General features: G+C 46.0%; 1 protein-coding gene across 1 annotated transcript in view; it reads right to left on the reverse strand.

Moving 5' to 3' along the window:
• The window catches only part of NGEF (neuronal guanine nucleotide exchange factor), a 52,221-nt gene extending 33,569 nt beyond the window's left edge, over positions 1–18,652 (reverse strand). Inside the window, exons 1-2 of the mRNA XM_006866759.1 lie at positions 18,499–18,652; positions 8,764–9,089 (exon numbers count right to left, since the gene is read on the reverse strand). The gene's annotated coding sequence lies outside the window, so the exon portion shown is untranslated. The remainder of the gene's footprint in view (positions 1–8,763; positions 9,090–18,498) is intronic.
• Positions 18,653–18,859: the final 207 nt, after the last annotated feature.

Raw genomic sequence — 18,859 nt, forward strand, 5'->3', positions numbered from 1 at the left:
GGCCAAACTGCATCTCTCATACTTCAGACATATTGTCAGGAGGGACCAGTCACTGGAGAAGGATATCATGTTTGGTAAGGTCGAGGGTCAGAGAAAAAGAAGAAGACCCCCAACGAGATGGATTGGCCAAGTGGCAGCATCGATGGACTCAAGTATGGCAACAGTATTGAGGTTGGCCCAAGATTGGGCACTGTTTCGTTCTGTTGTGCATAAGGTCGGTACCGATTCGATGACACCTAACAACAACAACAACAACAACAACCAGACCAGTTAATACCTCTATTATTCAAATTTACACACCAGCCACTAAAGCCAGTGATTATGAAATTGATGAATTCTCTCAACTTCTTCAGTCTGAAATTGATCAATCATGTAATCAAGATGTATTACTGGTGACTGGAATGTGAATGTTGTAAACAAAGAGGAAGGATCAGTAGTTGGAAAATATGGTCTTGGAGATAGAAATGATGCTGGGGATTACATGATAGAATCTTGTAAGACAAATGACAACTATAAACATGGATCTCACCAGATGGAATACACAGGAATCAAATTGTTGACTTCTGTGGGAAAAGACAATGGAGATGATCAATATCATCAGCCAAAATAAAACCATGGGCAGACTGTGGAAGAGATCATCAATTGCTCATATGCAAGTTCAGGCTGAAGTCGATGAAAATGAAAACAGGTTCACAAGAGCCAAAATAAAGCCCTGAACACTTCCCACCTGAATTTAGAGACCAACCCACGAACAGATTTGATGCATTAGATACTAATGACCAAAGACCAGAAGAGTCATGTGATGACATCAAGAATGTCATATAGGAAGAAAGCAAAAGATCATTAAAAAGACAGGAAAGAAGGCAAAGTCCAAAATGGACATCGGAAAAGACTGAAATTTGCTTTCTCGAGTAGATATGCTAAAGTGAATGGAAGAAATGAGGAAGTAACAGAATTGAACAGAAATTTTCAAAGGGCAACTCACGAAGACAGAGTGAAGTATTATAGGAAATGTGCAAAGACCTGGAGTTAGAAAAACCAAAGGGAAGAACATGCTCAGCATTTCTCAAGCGGAAAGAACCGACGAAAAAATTCAAGCCTTGACTTGAAATATTGAAGGTTCCTATTGTTGTTGTTGTTGTTGTGTGCCGTGGAGTCGGTTCTGACCCATAGCGACCCTGTAGAGGGTTTCCGAGGCTGTAAATCTTTACGGGAGCAGAAAGCCTCATCTTTCTCCTGCAGATCAGCTGGTAGTTTTGAACCACTGACCTTGCAGTTCGCAGCCCAATTCGTAACCACTACGCTACCAGAGCTCCTTGAAGGCTCCTATTAGCAACAGTGAATGATCCAGTAGTATAAAAAGAAGATGGTAGGAGCACACAAAGTCACTGTACCAAAAAGAAACAGTTAATATTCAATCATTCAAGAAGTAGCATATGATTAAGAACTGATGAAGGAAGGAGTCTAAATTGCACTGAAGGCATTGGTGAAAAACAAGCTCCAGGTATTGAAGGAATTCAAACGGAATCTTTCAACAAACTGAAGAAGATAGCTACTTGGCCAAACAATTGAAAGCTATCCATTTTTGTTCCCATTCCAAACAGGTGACCCTACAGAACGCAGAAATTATTGAACAATATCATTAATATCACTTGCAATTTTGCTGAAGATAAAACCTGCTGCCACAGTACACCATAAATTCAAGCCAGCTTCAGACAAGGATGTGAAGGGAGGGATGCTACTGCTGACACCAGATGGGTCTTGGCTGAAAGGAGAAAAACAACAAAGATGTTTACTTGTGCTTTATTGACTATGCGAAGGCTTTCGGTTGTGTGGATCATGACCAGCTATAGATAGCTTTGTGAGGAATGGGTATTTCAGAACATGTAACTGTGCTCATGAGGAACCTGTGCATAGACCAAAAGGCAGTCTTTGGAACAGAAAAAGGAGACACTGAATGGTTGAAAATCAGGAAAGGCGTGAGCGAGGGATGTAGCCTTTCACCATACTTATTCAATCTGAATGCTGAGCAAATTATGTGAGATGATGGATTATATGAAGAATAATGTGGTATCAGGATTGGAGGAAGACTCATTAATGACCTGAGATACGCAGATAACACAGCCTTGCTTGCTGGAACTGAAGAGGACTTAAAATACTTAACTCATGAAGACCAAAGACTACACCTCAATGTAAAGAAAACGAAAATCCTCACACTGGAATAGTAAGTAATATCATGATAAATGGAGAAAAGACTGAAGTTGCCATTTTGCTGGGATCCACAATCAACACTAAGGAAAGCAGTAGCAAGAAATGAAACAAAGTTTCTGTTGCAAAAAGTGTTGAAAAGCAAAGCAAAAAAAAAGTTTGAGGACTAAGGTGCACCTGACCCAAGCCATGGGATTTTCAATGGCCTCATATGCATAAGAAAGTTGGACAATGAATAAGAAAACTTCATGCCTGTGAGTTATGGTTTTGTAGATGAATACTGAAAGTACCATGGACTGCCAGACGAACAAACAAATCTGTGTTGGAAGAAGTACAGCCCGAGTGCTCCTTAGAAGCCAGGACGGTGAGACTTTGTCTCTCATCCTTGAGTATGTTATCAGGAGGGACCAGTCCTTGGAGAAGGGCATCATGCTTGGTAAAGTGGAGGGTCTGCGAAAAAGAGGAAGACCCTCAAGGAGATAGACTGACATAATGGCAACAGCAATGGACTCAAACGTAACAACTGAGAATATCACATGACCGGGTGGTGTGCATACAGAATGTTCTCAATGGAACCTTCTCAATGGCACCTAGCAACAACAATCCGACAGTTGTATTCTCACATGAGCACACAGAAGCTCTGCTAGATGACCTCTAAAAATCCGAATGCTGAATTGAACAGAGCTTTGTGGACTCCTGAAGTGGCGGTGCTGTAGAATCAGCACTGGACTGTGAACCACAAGTTTGGTGGTTCAAACCCACCAGCTGCTCCTGCTCTGAGTCATAATCCACTTGATGAAACTGAACAACAACTGACGTGCCCATAGAACTGTGCCGGCCACTTGGGCAGGCGGCTGCTCTCTAGGGAACCAACCAGTTCACTCCTAGTCCCACCTGTTGAGCTATGTGCTTCCATTTGTGTTTGTCCTGAAATAGACTGATGTCAGCTGGACTTGTTATATAACTATAGACTTTAATGCTAAAAACCAACACATTTTCAGTGCACCCAAATGTACTGCTGTCTAGTCGACCCAAATGCCACTCACTGGTTTCTTCCACTCACTGATCTTTTGGAATTAGATCACCACATCTTTTTTTCCAAGACGTCTTTGGGTGAATTCGAACTGTAAACCTTCCAGTTAACAGAAGACATCTGGAAATCAGACCTGTTGCTATCAATATCAAGTTCATTGTGGCTCACAGTGACTGTATAGGGCACAGAAGAACTGCCCCATAAAAGAACCAAGACTAAAGCTTTAGGGACAGACGGCCACATCTTTCTCCCACAGAAAGCCTGGTCAACTCCAACCGTTCTGTTAGCGGCCCAATGCTTAACACATGGTGCTACCAGTGCTCCACTTCCAGTGCACAGGGAGTTGTTTTAATGAAAACTAAACTGAATGATTAAATATGCCTGAGTGTTATTAAAACAACAACAAAAAAGAGCTAAAACAAATAGAGAAATACTGTTAACTGATGGTTTATGGAGGGGATTATAATCATTGTAATGAAATAAAACTGTATGATTTGTTGAATGTAAAACTGATGATCTGCCCTGTAAACCTTCACTCGATTCACCAGAAAAACTTTAAAAACTAAACTGAATGCTCTAAAGAGTTTAGAAAAGGCATGTTGCTAAAAAAAAAGAATACCAAGAGCAAGATGCTGTTGAATGAGGTGAAGCTATAAAACAAGAATCAACGACAGGAGAAAAGATGGTAGAAATTTACAAGGATTCTGACCTTAACGTTTTCCTATGCATCTAAACTATATTGTGGCTGCACTTTAACAAAGAGATAAAGGATTCCCCTAATCTCAGGATGAGTCCTGGTGTGGCGCTGCAGGATAATGCGCTGGACCACAAAGTCATTTTGAACTGCAAGGTCGGAAGTTCAAAGCCACCAGCCGCTCCTTGGAAACCCTATACAGGGTCGCTATGAGTTCGAACCAACTTAATGACACTTCTCAACAACAACAATCTCAGGATGCACACAGAGGCTGTGTTTGCATTTTGGTTTCTCCCCACAATGAGAATGTAGTTCGTTAAAAAAAAAAAAAGTAAACATTTAAGTTAAATTATTTAATTTCAAAATATTTAAGAATTAAGTGATGCCTTTATCAACGTAAAGAATACCTTTTACAACGCAAAAGTACTTTTTTGTTTCCTATGATAGTTTTCCTTGCCCTGAATTTTCTTCTGCCTGTTAATATAGCGGGTTTGGGGTTTTAACACTATAGTAGAAACGCCACACCTCAAGGTCATTTGAATCGCAAGGTTGGTAGTTCAAACCCACCACCTGCTTCTCAGAAACCCTATACAGGGTCGCTATGCATTGGAACTGACTCCACAGCACTCAACAACAACAACAATAGAGAAGCTTAAGCAGTTTATACTGATGATAATCACAGAAATGTTTGTTGACCCTGCCATCGTATGTAATGGTATTTGTATTTCTGTGTTTTCATACTGCTTACTTATTATATAAGGAGCTCTGGTAGCGTAGTGGTTACGACTCGGGCTGTGAACCGCAAGGTCAGCAGTTCGAAACTACCAGCTGCTCCACGGGAGAAAGATGAGGCTTTCTACTCCCGTAAAGATTTACACCCTCGGAAACCCTGTACAGGGTCGCTATGAGTCGGTTCCGACTCCACGGCACATAACAACAACAACAACTTATTATATGGGCCCTTCTTTCTGTGCTTTTAGCTTTGTCTGTATTTTTGACAATTCCAGGATGTTTCCCCTTTTAGTCTCTGTGACTTTCCTGCGTAATTTAGTCTTCAGAAGTACCAATGATAATTAAGTGGGATCTACTCCTTATCTATAGATACCGTGTCGATGGCACTTAACAACAACAACTCCTTATCTATAGATACTGTGTCGACGGCACTTAACAACAACAACAACTCCTTATCTATAGATACTGTGTCGACGGCACTTAACAACAACAACAACAACAACTCCTTATCTATAGATACTGTGTCCAGGCTGTTCCCACTTCCTTGTCCTTTTCCGCTGAATTTTTACAGAACTTCTCAAATTTGTCTTCCATGGTACTGATCGGAAGTTCTGCTCTTCATTATTCCAATGTGGATTTTTAATTCTGATACTAGATGTTTAGTTTCTCTGAAATCCTCCTGTGTTTACGACACCTCCACTTAGCCTCTTCAACATGCTGTCCTGTCTTTATGGCTTAGTTTGTGGTTGTCAGGGGCCATTGAGTTGATCTCTGACCCACAGGGTTTTCTCGGCTGTAATCTTTACAGGGGCAGACCACCATGTTTGTCTCTCAGGGAACCTCTGGATAGGTTTAAAGTACCAACCTTCTGATCAGTGGCAAAGCGCTTAAGTGTTGTGTCACCAGGGTTCCTTCTCATTGCTTACCCTCATATATTTGACGAGGTGACAAACCGCTTACAAAAGCTTTCTTCTGGATCCTACAGCGTGTAATTTTCCCAGGCATGCTCTTCCTCTAGGTTTTCCAAGATACTGACTTCTTTTCCTTATTCTGAGGACTTGAAAAGCAGCCCCCGTGTTGATACTAATGCATGCAAAAGCCCTCTGCCTCCAATAGTATTCTACGATCCTTTCTATAAGATGATCTCTGGGTCTCTGAGGTATGTGAAGTGGCTAAAGGTAGGGAAATGTCCTCATGTCCTCTGGCACCTTCCACAGTGTTACTGGTTTTCAGTGGGCAGAGCCTGCTAGCTTTTCAGGCCCTCTCCATCGACCTTCATGAATGTGCAGTGTCACTTCTGCATGTATGAATGGCCTCTTTATGTCGCCTCACGAGTTGTTGTGGTTGTTAAGCACCATCGAGTCAGTTCTGACCCATAGAGACCTTGTATAGAGTTTCCAAGGAGTGGTTGGTGAGCTTGAACCACCGACGTTGCGGTTCAAACGACCTTGCAGTCCAGCGCATGAACCCACAGCGCCGCCCCAGGACTCCTCACGAGTAGTGCAGTGCAAAGCCAGGAGAAAGTACCGATGGCAGGGTATCACTCCCATCAGGAGTTTCATAGGAAAACTCTTGATGTAAACAGTTGTAAATCACTGACCACAGGCTACGAAGGATGACAAGCAGTTAAATAAAGTTTGTTCTGATTTTATTGGGCAGCACTCCGATTAGTCTGAGTGTCCCTTTAGAAGTCCAGTTCCATCAACCCTTCCCTCTTAGCAAATCCACCTCCATTTGTCAGTTTGGCGTGTTGCTAGGATGTTGGAAGCCATGGCAACAGAGCCGCCCACGGTGGACAGGTGGCAATGGCATTTCCAGACTAACAGAGACTAGGACGAAGGGCCTGGTAATCGACTTTAGAAGATGAGTCAGTGGAATCCTGTGGGTCACAACAGAAGATTTTCTGATGGACTCAAATCTGCCAACAATCGTGGCGATGGTGCTGGACCGGGCAAGGGTTTGCTCTGCTGTACACGGAGCCCTAGAGCTTGGAGGCCACTCAACTATCAATAAAGACAACAGCAGCAAATCCGTGGTAAGATATGTGTCTGACTAAAATGGCCCTGGTCAGGAACCATTCACAAAAACTGTGCACAGAGTTGACAATGTTTACATTTAAACACAGAAGAGCAGATATTTCTAATGAGTAGTCTAGGGTAGGAAGACTAAACCCAGACCCCAAACCAAGTCTGTTTCTGTTGAGTTGATTCTGATTACTCTATCGAACAGACCAGAACACAGCCTTGTAGGGTTCCCAAAGCCATCGCCTTTACGCAAGCAGACAGCCTCATCTTTCTTCCACAGAGCAGCTGGTGGGGCTGAACCCCTAACCTTTCAATTAGCAGCCAAGCACTTAACCACGGCACAACCAGGGCCCCTTTACGTAGCAGTAAAGGAAAGGAGGTTAAAGCAAGGCACATTTGGAGCTCAACCGTACAAACATGGGTTTGAAGAAGCTCGTGAGTGTGAGGGAGCCGGGTGAGAGCGGATACAGATGATCTTTTGGATTGACCGAGTGCTTAAAAAATCCACCACGTCATTTTCTTCTCTGAATGCTTTTAAACATTTCAAAATCAACACACACTTGCGTCTCATGCTTTCCTTGAACCACCTCTCTCCTTAAGCTCACTATGCGTTTGCGTCTCTTTGTCAAACATGGAACTTTCTCTCTACTGCTGACGTCTATGTTGATGAACTAAAAGGAACACTTAACATTGTCGCTTACACTGCAATTTAATTCTGGATTGTTACATTGTGTTTTAAATGGATTATTATTTCCTGCCAGTAAACCAGAAATCGTCAGGCAACCCTGTGAGTTGGTATCATCCTAGTTGATGGTCATTCAAGATCTCCCCGAGCCATCACATGAAGGGACAAGAGACAGGGCAGACCCTAGACTTCAGCATCCTTCTTAGAAGGGGTGAGGCATGCTGGGGGATTTTTTTTTTAGCGACCCCACTCATCTAGATCTCAAGTGACTATGAAGTAAAATTGTGGGATTAGACTACGAGTAAAGGACGCTACGGCTGACTTCCATAAATCACATTTGCGAGTGAGTTCACAGTGAGCTTGACATCACCCAACCCCTAAGGGTTCACATGTGCAATGCAGACACCCAACAACAGTTATGGACATTTAACAATGCAGTCTAATGAAACGGCAATGTGGCCAACACACACTATTGGGGTTGAGCTGCCTACCCTAGCTGGTAACTGGGCTGAGCCCTGGTGTGGCAATGCTGCAGGATAATCCATGCACGGGACTGCAAGGTTGGTTTGAACTGCAAGGTCGGCAGTTCAAAGGCACCAGCCACTTCTTGGAAACCCTAGACAGGGTCATCATGAGTCAAAAGCAACTCGATGGCACTTAACAACCACATGGAATAATGTAAGATGACGCAGTCACTTAAGTGCTTGGGTGTTAACCACAAGGTTGATGTTTCAAACCCACTGGCTGCTCCTCAGGAAAATGATGTGTCTGTCTGTTTCTGTAAAGACCCCGTGCAGCAGTTCCACTCTGTCCTCTAGGATTGATCTGACAGCCAGGGATTTGGTTTGCTTGTTTCTTTTCGTTTGCTTCTTCTGTGGCGGTGGCACAATAGTTAAATGCTTGGATGTTAACGAAAAGGTCGACAATTTGAACCTGTAAGTGCACCACGGGAGAAAGATGTGGCTGTCTCCCTTTGTAAAGGTGGTGGTTGTTGTAGTTAAGTGCCATCGAAAAGACAGTTCTGACTCATTGGGTTTTCAAGGAGTGGCCAGTGGGTTTGAACGAAGGAGTCAGCCACACAGCGCTTCTCTTACAACGCCACGCCCGATTTGATACAGATTACAACCTTGGGAACCCTGCGGGGTAGTTCTACTTGCTCTGTAGTGGCGCTGAGTCAGAATCGATTCAGCATCAGAGGGTTTGGGTTTAATGGAAGTAAGAGGAATTTCTGCAGGTTCTGAGTAGACAGGACATCCTGGACTAGAGGGGCTGGTGATCACTCCAGGAACTCAGCAACACACACACCCGTGCAGAGGCAGCCTCGCCTCATGCCCCTTGAGACAGGGCCTGGCCATGCTGACAGACACCCTGCCCACATAGCGCCTACCTCCTGAAGCTTGACTTCATCAGGCTGCAGAATCTCCAGCACCCCGCTGCTCCGGATCTCTGGAAGGTCCTGCCAGAGGTTGAACCTCGAGTGGGGGTTACTGAGCAGGCAGATCTGGGGCAGAGCCTTCCTCTCGGGCGGGCTGGCCAGCTCCTCCTCCTCGTCGTCCTCCTCTTCCTCCTCCTCCTCCTCGTCCTCTTCCTCCTCGGGGGCCTCTTCGCTGGCCGGGGACCCATCATCTCCTGCCTGTATTTCGGCATCCTGTTGTCTCCTGGTTTCGATCTCTTGGAGAGTTGATTTATCTCGGTATTCCTGATATAGGAGCCCTGAAACCACACAGAGTTGCAATAAAGAGAACAAAATTATTTTAGAGGAAGATAGTTCTGAATTACGAAGCCAAATCGCTCGTATCCCTATGAAGGGCAAACGTTCTGCCCAGGGATAGACAAAGAAGGTTGGACTGTCCATGTCCCAGCAAAGCTCTGCTACCCAGAAAAGGCCAGAACTGCCACCATCTTCACTGTCTGGATTAAGAGTCACAACAAATAACAAAGAAACACCCCAAATACATTAAAATCCAATAGCATACAGCACAAATATATGTTACCCCCACACATACTTCCCTGGCAAACAACGAGAATCTAGACCTTGTGTAAAAACTATGCACAAGTTGATGGAAATGTCCCAGTTGTATCTCAGCATCTCACCACGCAGGTTTCCACAGCATTAAACGATTGAATAGGTTGAGGGTTTTTGTTTTCCTTCCCCATTTGCAGAATGGGATTGCAGTCAGTCCTGAGTTGCTGATCATCCATGTTGTTGTTGTTAAGTACTGTCGAGTCGATTCCGACCCATAAGTGTCCCTGTGTAGGGTTTCCAAGGAGCACCTAGTGAGCTTGAACCGCGGCCCTTGCAATTCAAATGGCTTTGTAGTCTGACACATTAACCCACAGCGAACATCCATGATAAGACCTGTGATATAGGATGCTATGTGATTTGGACATTGTGCGAATATCATGTTACATACAGGCAGAATCCAGATTATGAATGAGTTCCGTTTCTAAATCTGTCTTTAAATTGAACTGATATTTAAGTTGGAACAGTTAGGTTATGGTTTGTAGGTAACATCAGTTAATCCAATGTTTGTCTTAGTATATATGTTGCTGTGGTTAAGTGCCATCTAGTCGATTCCAACTCATCACAACCTTGTATAGGGTTTCTGAGGAGCAGCTGGTGAGTTTGAACTGCTGACCTTGTGGTTCAAACTGACCTTTGGGTCCAGCACATTATCTTGCAGGACTTCTTTGTATAAGAAATATTAAACACTTCTGGACACACTAAACTATCTTTAATAATATAGCAATCATAATAATGTTTTAATTTATGTCACAAATACCCATTTGTTACTGAGACTATCATACGTATCTCAAGTTTCTAATAGGTTTTGTATTAAAACTGGGGTTGGGATGACAGATTATGTATGTGCAGACGCTGCCTGAACGGATGTCATGAAACTCAGGTTGTTTAGTGGCATCAAGTAGGTTCTGACTCACAGTGACCCTGTACAGGGTTTCTAAGGAGCAGCCATTGAGCTTGAACTGTCGACCTTGCAGTTACAAACTGACTTTGCAGTCCAGTGCATTAACCCATGTTGTTGTTGTTGTTGTTAAGTACCGTGGAGTCGGTTCCGACCCATAGCGACCCTGTACAGGGTTTCCGGGGCTGTAAATCTTTACAGGAGCAGAAATCCTCATCTTTCTCCCACAGAACAGCTGGTAGTTTCGAACTGCTGACCTTGCAGCTCGCAGCCCTATTCGTAACCACTACGCTACCAGAGCTCCTTGCATTAACCCATAGTACCACAAAAATCTCACTTTGAAGAAAAAGTCACTATTTCATACTTAGTTCATCAACTTTATGATTCAAAAGGAAAAAGTTCCTTGTTGAACTTTCACGGTTTTCAGGCTTATGTCCCCAACCTGTTTTACTTGGAATCAACACATCCCAAGTCTCAAAGGGGATCAGGAGTACAGATGAACCCTACAAATCTAGGGACTCCTTAGGGAAAGTATCTTTGGGCTCCCAGCTGTGGAGATAGTGAGACCATGCAGGTATCGAGTGCCAAGGGGAGGGGGCTCCAAGCCCAGAAGCACGGCGTGGGGAGTCATGGGGGCGTCTGTCAGACCCAAGCCTGGGAGAAGGGGGGCAAACATGAAGGGACCTGCCTGCCAAGCCACAGGAAGGAGGCCCTAGGGCCCCTCAAGGAAGCCGCTGGGGCCTACACTGAAGAGACCCATGACCTGCGAAGTGGGGACAAGCAGACGCACACCCCCAAAAGAGGCTGTGGCAGTTCCCAGGGGGGCAATGGTAGAGGGGGTGGAGCAAAGCACCCCCGATTTAGGGGGCATTCCTGAGGCAGAAGATGGGTCCTGGGCACAGAGAGGGTTAAGTCATGGACAAAGGGCCACGGGGGCTTCCATTTGGAGACCCGGGTTCCATCCATGCTCAGTCACCAGCCCCTCTGACAGTTGAGGCTTGAGTGTGGCTATGATTTGCTTTGATGCTGAACAGGTTCAGCAAACCCTCCATACTGAAAGGGACTATGAAGAGAGGCCTGGAGATTTACTTGTGAAAACCAGCCAATGAAAAACTATGGATCACGTGGATGGTGTAGGAATGGGCACCGTTTCAATCCACGGTGCATAGGGTCACCATGAATCAGGGGCCGTCTCAGTGGCAGATAACAACCACAATAAATCACGAATAATGCCCAGTGACCAGCCTGCTAACACGGTCTGGTGGCCCCTGGGCTTGGTTTTGAAGAAGTTCAGATTGAGGTGTACTGAGGGACAAAGCAGCAAGGTATTGCAGGCAGTGGGACCTACTGACCTCACACCCTGGAGAGGGGCCGGGCTCCCTTGATCCATTTACTTATAAAACAAAGACGCTGCTTTTTCTAGAGTATTACTAATCACTTGAAGCAATATAGTACTACTGGGGAAGCCCCTGGTCCTACCACATGGTAAAATCGTCAGTTAGTTTTCCTTCCTTATGTAACTGTGAAATCTATCTACCGACATGAAAGAAAAGGAAAAGAGAGAGAATCCTGCAATGGGGCTGGATAAATTATATTCACAAATGGCTATTTAATCAACTGGCTTCGTGAGTCAAGTTACTAGGCTTCCCGCATTTCATAGTCGATCTACATCATAAAGCCCGCACACTAAGGTACATACAGCAATTACTTCCAGAAATGGAGCTGCTTTTACAATGTTACAACCTAGCTGACTACACAACAAAGGAATTAAAAAGAAAATTGAAGTCTTTTCTGAATGCATCAGGACAAAGATCTATGAAGCCAGAGGGGGTACCCTCTACATCAGAAACTATTTCAAGTTCAGATGCCAACTGCCTACACACAGGATGTTAACTATTGTTGCCGGCATCAGGTGTGTTTACAGAGGTTTAAAGGAACCAGGTTTCCATGAATTGACTTGCATTTATTTTTTCAAGGCTTAGCACAGTGCCTCCTACATAGTAGGTACTCAACTATGTGTGAAATTTTTGAATACCTTTTAGGAATGCGATTTCCAAGGTTCACAATTTGGTATCGCTTATGAAGGTTCAAAAACATGTCTTGTGTCTGCTACAGTTGGCAAACCATAGGTAAATACTATCTTGAACATTTTGCTGTGATACATACGCTGCGAAGAGGACAAAAATATCAGCACTGTGGGTAGCTGGGTTGAAAATAATATTTCTGAATTCACACTGTGGCAGACACTGCCGGCTGCCTACCGCCTGCCCCCTGAAACTCCTTTCCAGTTGGAAGCAGGGGTTTTGTTTGGGTCTTGACCCATCCTGTGCTCAGGGAAGTGGACAAATGCTGACTGATCAAAACCCTCCATAGGTCTCTTCCACCTACTGGCCTGTGGTGGGTTTAACCATGGGCATGGGACACTACTTGGTCAAGGAGAGTACAAGGACGCTGTCTAAGGGCTTCTCAACAAGAATGTCCTTCCCTGATACACATGCGAAGATAAATGACCCTTCCAGCTTTCACAAATGGATGTTTGAGGATGTGCTGCCTGGAGCTGTGGCAGCCACCTTGTGACATGAGGCTTAAATGCTGAGAACAGCAGAGGAAAAGCAGCTGGGCCGTTATTTGTCTAAACAAACTGACTCCAGAAGCCCTCACCTCTGGACACATTCGCTGAAATAGAACACTTCTACTCTGGTAGCATAGTGGTTACGAATCAGGCTGTGAACCGAAAGGTCAGCAGTTCGAAACTACCAGCTGTTCCATGGGAGAAAGATGAGGCTCTCTGCTTCCGTAAAGATTTACAGCCTTGGAAACCCTGTACAGGGTCGCTATGAGTTGGAACTGACTTCCCGGCACATAACAACAACAACAACAACTGTTTATAGGGAGTCCTGGTGTAGTGCTGTGGGTTAATGCGCCAGACTGCAAAGTCGTTTGAACTGCAAGGTCAGTGGTTCAAGCTCACTGGCTGCTCCTCGGAAACCCTATACAGGGTCGCTACAGGTTGGAACCGACTTGATGGCACTTCAAAACAACAACTGTTATAGAGTCCCTGCTTGTTGGAGAGTGTTTACGTGCAGCCAAAGACTCAGTACGAGTCATTTTAGAACTTAAAAAACAAACACTTCATACTTACTTTGTTCAGAGGTGCTTAGGGCCTAAGTTTAAACAGCAGCTTTCCTGAAGTTACTGTGACTACAAAGAGTTCTTTGACACTGTATAACCAGGTTTTAGAGTCAATTTATGATTATTTCCCTTAAAACTCAGATTGAAATAAAAGCCGTGTCGTTCTACCGTAGGCGCTGGATGTTATATTATCTGATTACATTTCTGTACTCAATGTACCATTATTTCATATTTTGGACATTCAGTAAGCACAACGTTAGATGAAAACCGACTTTACCTGGAACACAGGACAGCTTGAAGCTTATACTCGGTATGATACCCACACACTGACTCAGTTCCCATCTCTCCTCATTAACATGACCTGTACCTTTCAAAGGAGTCCGGGTGTGGCGCTGTGGGTTAGTGCGCCAGACTGCAAAGCCGTTTGAACTGCAAGGTTGGGGTTCAAAGTCACCAGCTACGCCTCGGAAACCCTATACAGGGTCGCCACGGGTCAGAACTGACTCATCGGCACTTAACGACAACATACCATTCAAAAGGAAGGGAACCCCCTAACTCCTCTTGCCAAACCCTCTGGAATAATTTCAAATCCCACTTTTCAGAGAGAATAACTCCTTGGATTTTTCCAACAGAAGCTTCCCAAAGGGCAGGAAATTCAGAATTCAATATTTAGTGAGCACAGTCCATGTGCCAAGCACCATGTTCGGTGCCCACAACAAGAACAGCAGCACACAGACAAAACCCAGTGGTGTCAGAGTCACTGCCCCCTCCACGGACCTCCTCTCATGCCAGACCGCACAGAATCTTGGTAGTTTATTATCAACTTTAATCCTAGGATACTGTATGACAAATGGAGTTGAAAATTGCTCAAGTGTTGCTGTTGTTGTTGTTAAGTGCCGTCGAGTCAGTTCCGACCCACAGCGACCCTGTACAGGGTTTCCGAGGGTGTAAATCTTTACGGGAGTAGAAAGCCTCATCTTTCTCCCACGGAGCGGCTGGTAGTTTCGAACCACTGACCTTAAGGTTCGCAGCCCGATTCGTAACCACTACGCTACCAGAGCTCCTTTAATTGCTCAAGTGCAGTGTTTCTTAAAGTAGAGGAATTGGAGTGGAGTCCTGGTGTGGCACTGGGGATTAATGCACTGGACTGCAAAGTTGTTTTCACCTGCACGGTTGGCCATTCAAGCTCACCAGTCGCTCCTGGGAAATCCTAGACAGGGTCGCTATGGGTTGGAACCGACTCAACGACACTTAGTAACAACAAAATTGTTTTTGTAAAATCTTTCTACATTGAATTATAACAGTGTTAGTTCCAAAATTAGTATTAGTCACTGAGCGGAAGCCTGTTTTGAATTTTCTCCTTCTTTTCCTTTTAACTATTATTTCATTCTCAGAAAAAAAAGTTATTGGTATAGGTTCACAAATGCGAATTACCACAGCATTGTGGCAAAACTGCCAGAAAACTGAACAAGACCAGTGACTATAAAAATACCAGCCGCAACTAATAGCACATGCAGATGAGACCATGTGACTGGAAGCATCCTGGAAATTGGATAATAACTTTAGCTGTGACCAGAGCGCACTGCTGCTGTTGTAAAGAGCTATGGAGTCACTTCTGATTCCTAGAGATGCTTTCTGAGGAGCGGCTGCTGAGTTTGAACTCCTGACCTAGTGGGTCAAGCCAACCTTGCTGTCCTGTCCCACTTTGTCCCACAGTGCCACACCAGGCCATTAGAAGGTTAGAAAAGTAAAGTATCATAGTGTTTTAATCCTGCAGGTATACTGATGCATGTACACTAGGCTTATGTAAAATGTTTTTGTAACTCTAAGTTGTTATTGTTAAGTGCTGTTGAGTCTGTTCTGGATATTTTTTATTAAAAATAGTAAAATTTCTGCTGAACACCGCACAAAAACTTTATAGACAATATTTTGATGCCAACCCCTGTACCCCTCTACTGGTGCCCCTGGCAAAACCCCAAACCAGTAAGACACCTCTCTAGTCTCTGCATGGTGCAGCGTTAAGCGCTTGGCTGTTAATCAAAAAGTCAGTGGCTTAAACCCATCTGCCATGGCTGAAAGATGAGGCAGTCTGAACCCATAAAGATTTAAGTCTTGGAAACTCTCTGGGGCAGTTCTACTCTGTCCTCCAGGGTTGCTAAGATTTGGAATCAATTAGAGGGCAGTGGGTCTACTGAATAGGAAGGCCCTGGTGGCACAGTTGTTAAGTGCTGGATGCTAACAGAACTGTTGGTGGTTCAAACCCACTAGCCACTCAGAGGGAGCAAGAAGAGACAGTCTGCTTCGGTAAAGATTTATAGCTTTGGAAACCCTGTGGGTTAGGTCTACTCTACCCTTTAGGGCACCTGTGAGTTGGAATCAAGTAGACAGCAGTATGAACTCCTGAGGAGTCTCAGGGTGGTCCCCACTCAAAGGTGCCTTGGAGAAAGGATCTACTTTCAAAAAACCAGCGATTGAAAACTCTCAAGGAACACAGTTCTCCTCTGACATGCTGGGGCCGCCGTGAGTCAAAATCGACCAGATGGAAGGGATGGCCTCCAAGGGCCACAGTCAACTTGGGTGACTGCACACCACATCCGAAAGCTCCAGCAAAGTGGTCTACAAAATGCCCACTAACTCATCCCACTTGCCTACCTACTAGCAACATGGTGGAGCCCTGGTGTGGCGCTGTAGGTAAGCACTATACCACAAGGGAGGCTTGAATTGTAAAGGCAGAGGTTCAAACTCACCAGCTACTTCTCAGAAACTCTATACAGGGTCACCATGAGTCGGAACTGACTCAACGGCCCTTATCAACAACAACAATGACACCTTAGAAACCTTCAACCCTTTCCTTACAACTGGCAGAGAACTCACCTCACTGCTTGAGCTGAAAGTGGGCATCTACTATGTGCAGACCTCAAGTTAACTATCAAGTCACAATGAAGCCCATGGCATGAATCGGGTGATGTCACTCGACACTGAAGCCTTCAGTTCTGTCCCTATGAAACTCAGAGACTCTGGTGGGGGTGGGGGTGGGGTGGGAGAAAGACTTGGAATGTTGGAAACTAGAAACTACAGCCCAAGATGAGCAGCTACCTGAACCTTGTAGCCCAACTTCAACTAAAGACCCAAAGCACCTGGCTCAACAGGCCCCTTGGTCTCCAGGTAGGTGTCCAGTGCCCACATGCCTCTAACACCGAACCAGAGGAAGGCAGGCCTGTGAGAGGGATCATGGGACTCTTCTGTCCCCTAGCCCAAATGCCTTTCTCATTTGAACCATGATGCATCATCTCAGCCGAATTAGAATCTGTGGCAGCAAAGTCAATGGAAGCTTCCAGAGTTGGACAAGGCAGGGTTCTCCTTTCCCTACAGAGGATGATGGAGTCTTGGTGGTACTGTAGGATAAGCACTGGGCTGCTAACCGAAAGGTCAGCGGTTCAAATCCACAAGCTGCTCCTCAGAAACTTGACACAGGGTCCCTATGAGTCAGAACTGACTTGATGGCACTTCACAACGGAGGACAGTAGCGTGCTGCTAGCACTGTGGAATAAGCACTGTACTGCTAACCACAATGTTGGCAGTTCAAACCCACTAGCTGCTCCAAGGGAGAAAAAAGATGAAGCTTTCTGCTTTCGTAAAGATTTACAGCCTCGGAAATCCTCTACAGGGTGTCTATAAACCGGAAAAGCCTCTACAGCGGTGAGTTTTTGATGGAGGACAGTAAGACCATGGGAGTTGGGAGGAAGAGGTTTCAGGAGTCTTGTTTCAAAGACCGGTTCCTGATGGTGGGCTGCAGTTTCAGATCACCCTTCAGTTTCAGATCGCTAACAATCAAAGGGAAAGCCCACCGCCAGTAGCACCACCTCCAGCCTGAAGGCGGGGTCCCCCAGCTGGAACACGGTCCTTGAAGGCAGCCCCCCTAACAGCGCACAGTATGCCTACCACCCCCTCACCTTTGCAAGAGGCTCCACTCCTCTATGCGTTCAGGTTTTTAAAAACACGTTGCTAGGGAACAGTGGGCCCACCCCAAAGACCCCAGAGCTCAGCGTCTTCTGTGACAACAGAAGCCACACTTACATGCTGGGTGATGCCACAGATATGGCCTGGTGTTTGGGACTGAAGGTCAAGGATGATATTATTTAGTTATTTTTGTTTAAGGGAGAAATTTCCAGACCTAGAATTGTGACTTAAGGCAGGAAGACTGTGTGTAACAACATTGAAGAGCTGAAAGCTTTTCTAAGCAGTTGGCACCATTTTCAGGAATATGGGACCCACTTTATCCATTCCCTGGTGCCTCTTATAAGAACTGGTTTGATGTCTCTAGTCATTTCTTTTCGTAATTGCAGTGCTGGGTTTTTCTGGGTGCTGCCTCGCTCAGTTTTTTTTGTATTGGCAGCTTTGGCTGAGGCTTTGTGGGGGCTGGATACAGTGCCAGCAGAGGCTTAGTGGGAGGGGGGGGCAGCAGACATTTGCCCCCCACGAGCAAGTTCAAAGGGATGCCTGACAAAGCAGGCTGGAGAATCCCTGCCCCCAATCGATACCATGTAGAGACTGCCCCTGGAGGCTTGGTTCCCATCTGTGCCTTCCTGGGCCCTTTGTGCCCACACCTCCAGCCCCGTTTCTGGAGGGGCTGGTGACACCATGCTTCTCTTCCCAACCTGGCGTCCTGCTTTCTCTCTCCTCTGCCTCCCCTCTCCAGAACAGAACACCATGCCCCGCCGCCCCCGGTCTCTCTCCCTCTTTGCTCCAACTCTAGCCCGCAGCGCAGCCTCGCTTCCAACCCCCAGGGCTCTCCCTTCCTCGTGCCTGGTCCAGTCTAGCAGAAGGGGCCAGGGATACGAGGAGCCCTCCACCAAGGAGACGGGGCAACAGACCCTTGGGGAGAGCGAAGCCTGGGCACCCACTTGTTAAACACGAACATGTGGCATCTGAGTCGATGAAACCATTTAGAATCAAGTATGTCAAAGGCCTTCCTACCCACGTCAGATCACACTCAATGCAGCGCTACACCGCGAGCAGGGGACCCCGAGTCCATCCACCTGGGACCCCGAACGCCGGGCACCCACCTATCTGCTCGATGAGGTTCCTCCAGGAGTCGGCGGGGATGGGGTGGATCCTCTGCAGGGCCTCGGTGAGTGTGGTGGGGCTGTCGGCCAGCGCCGGGCACTCCTCGGGTGTGGTCCCATTGCCTGGCGTGGAGGACGACTCGCTAGAGAGGGGAAGGCGGAAGGCAGGTCGGGTTATTTGAAAGGAACGACCCACATCGGCCGTCTGCGGGTGGCGCCGGAACCGCGACTCGCGGGCCCCTCCGGGTCGGGCTGGCCCACAAGCCCCTCTTGTCACCCACCAGGGCGCGGCGATGACTCACGCCACAACGGCCCGCCCGGACCTTCATGTTTAGGGAGCCCGCGGGCGGCGGCGGAAAGT

Source organism: Chrysochloris asiatica, unplaced genomic scaffold (genome assembly GCF_000296735.1).
Source record: "Chrysochloris asiatica unplaced genomic scaffold, ChrAsi1.0 scaffold00096, whole genome shotgun sequence".
NCBI lineage: Eukaryota > Metazoa > Chordata > Mammalia > Afrosoricida > Chrysochloridae > Chrysochloris > Chrysochloris asiatica.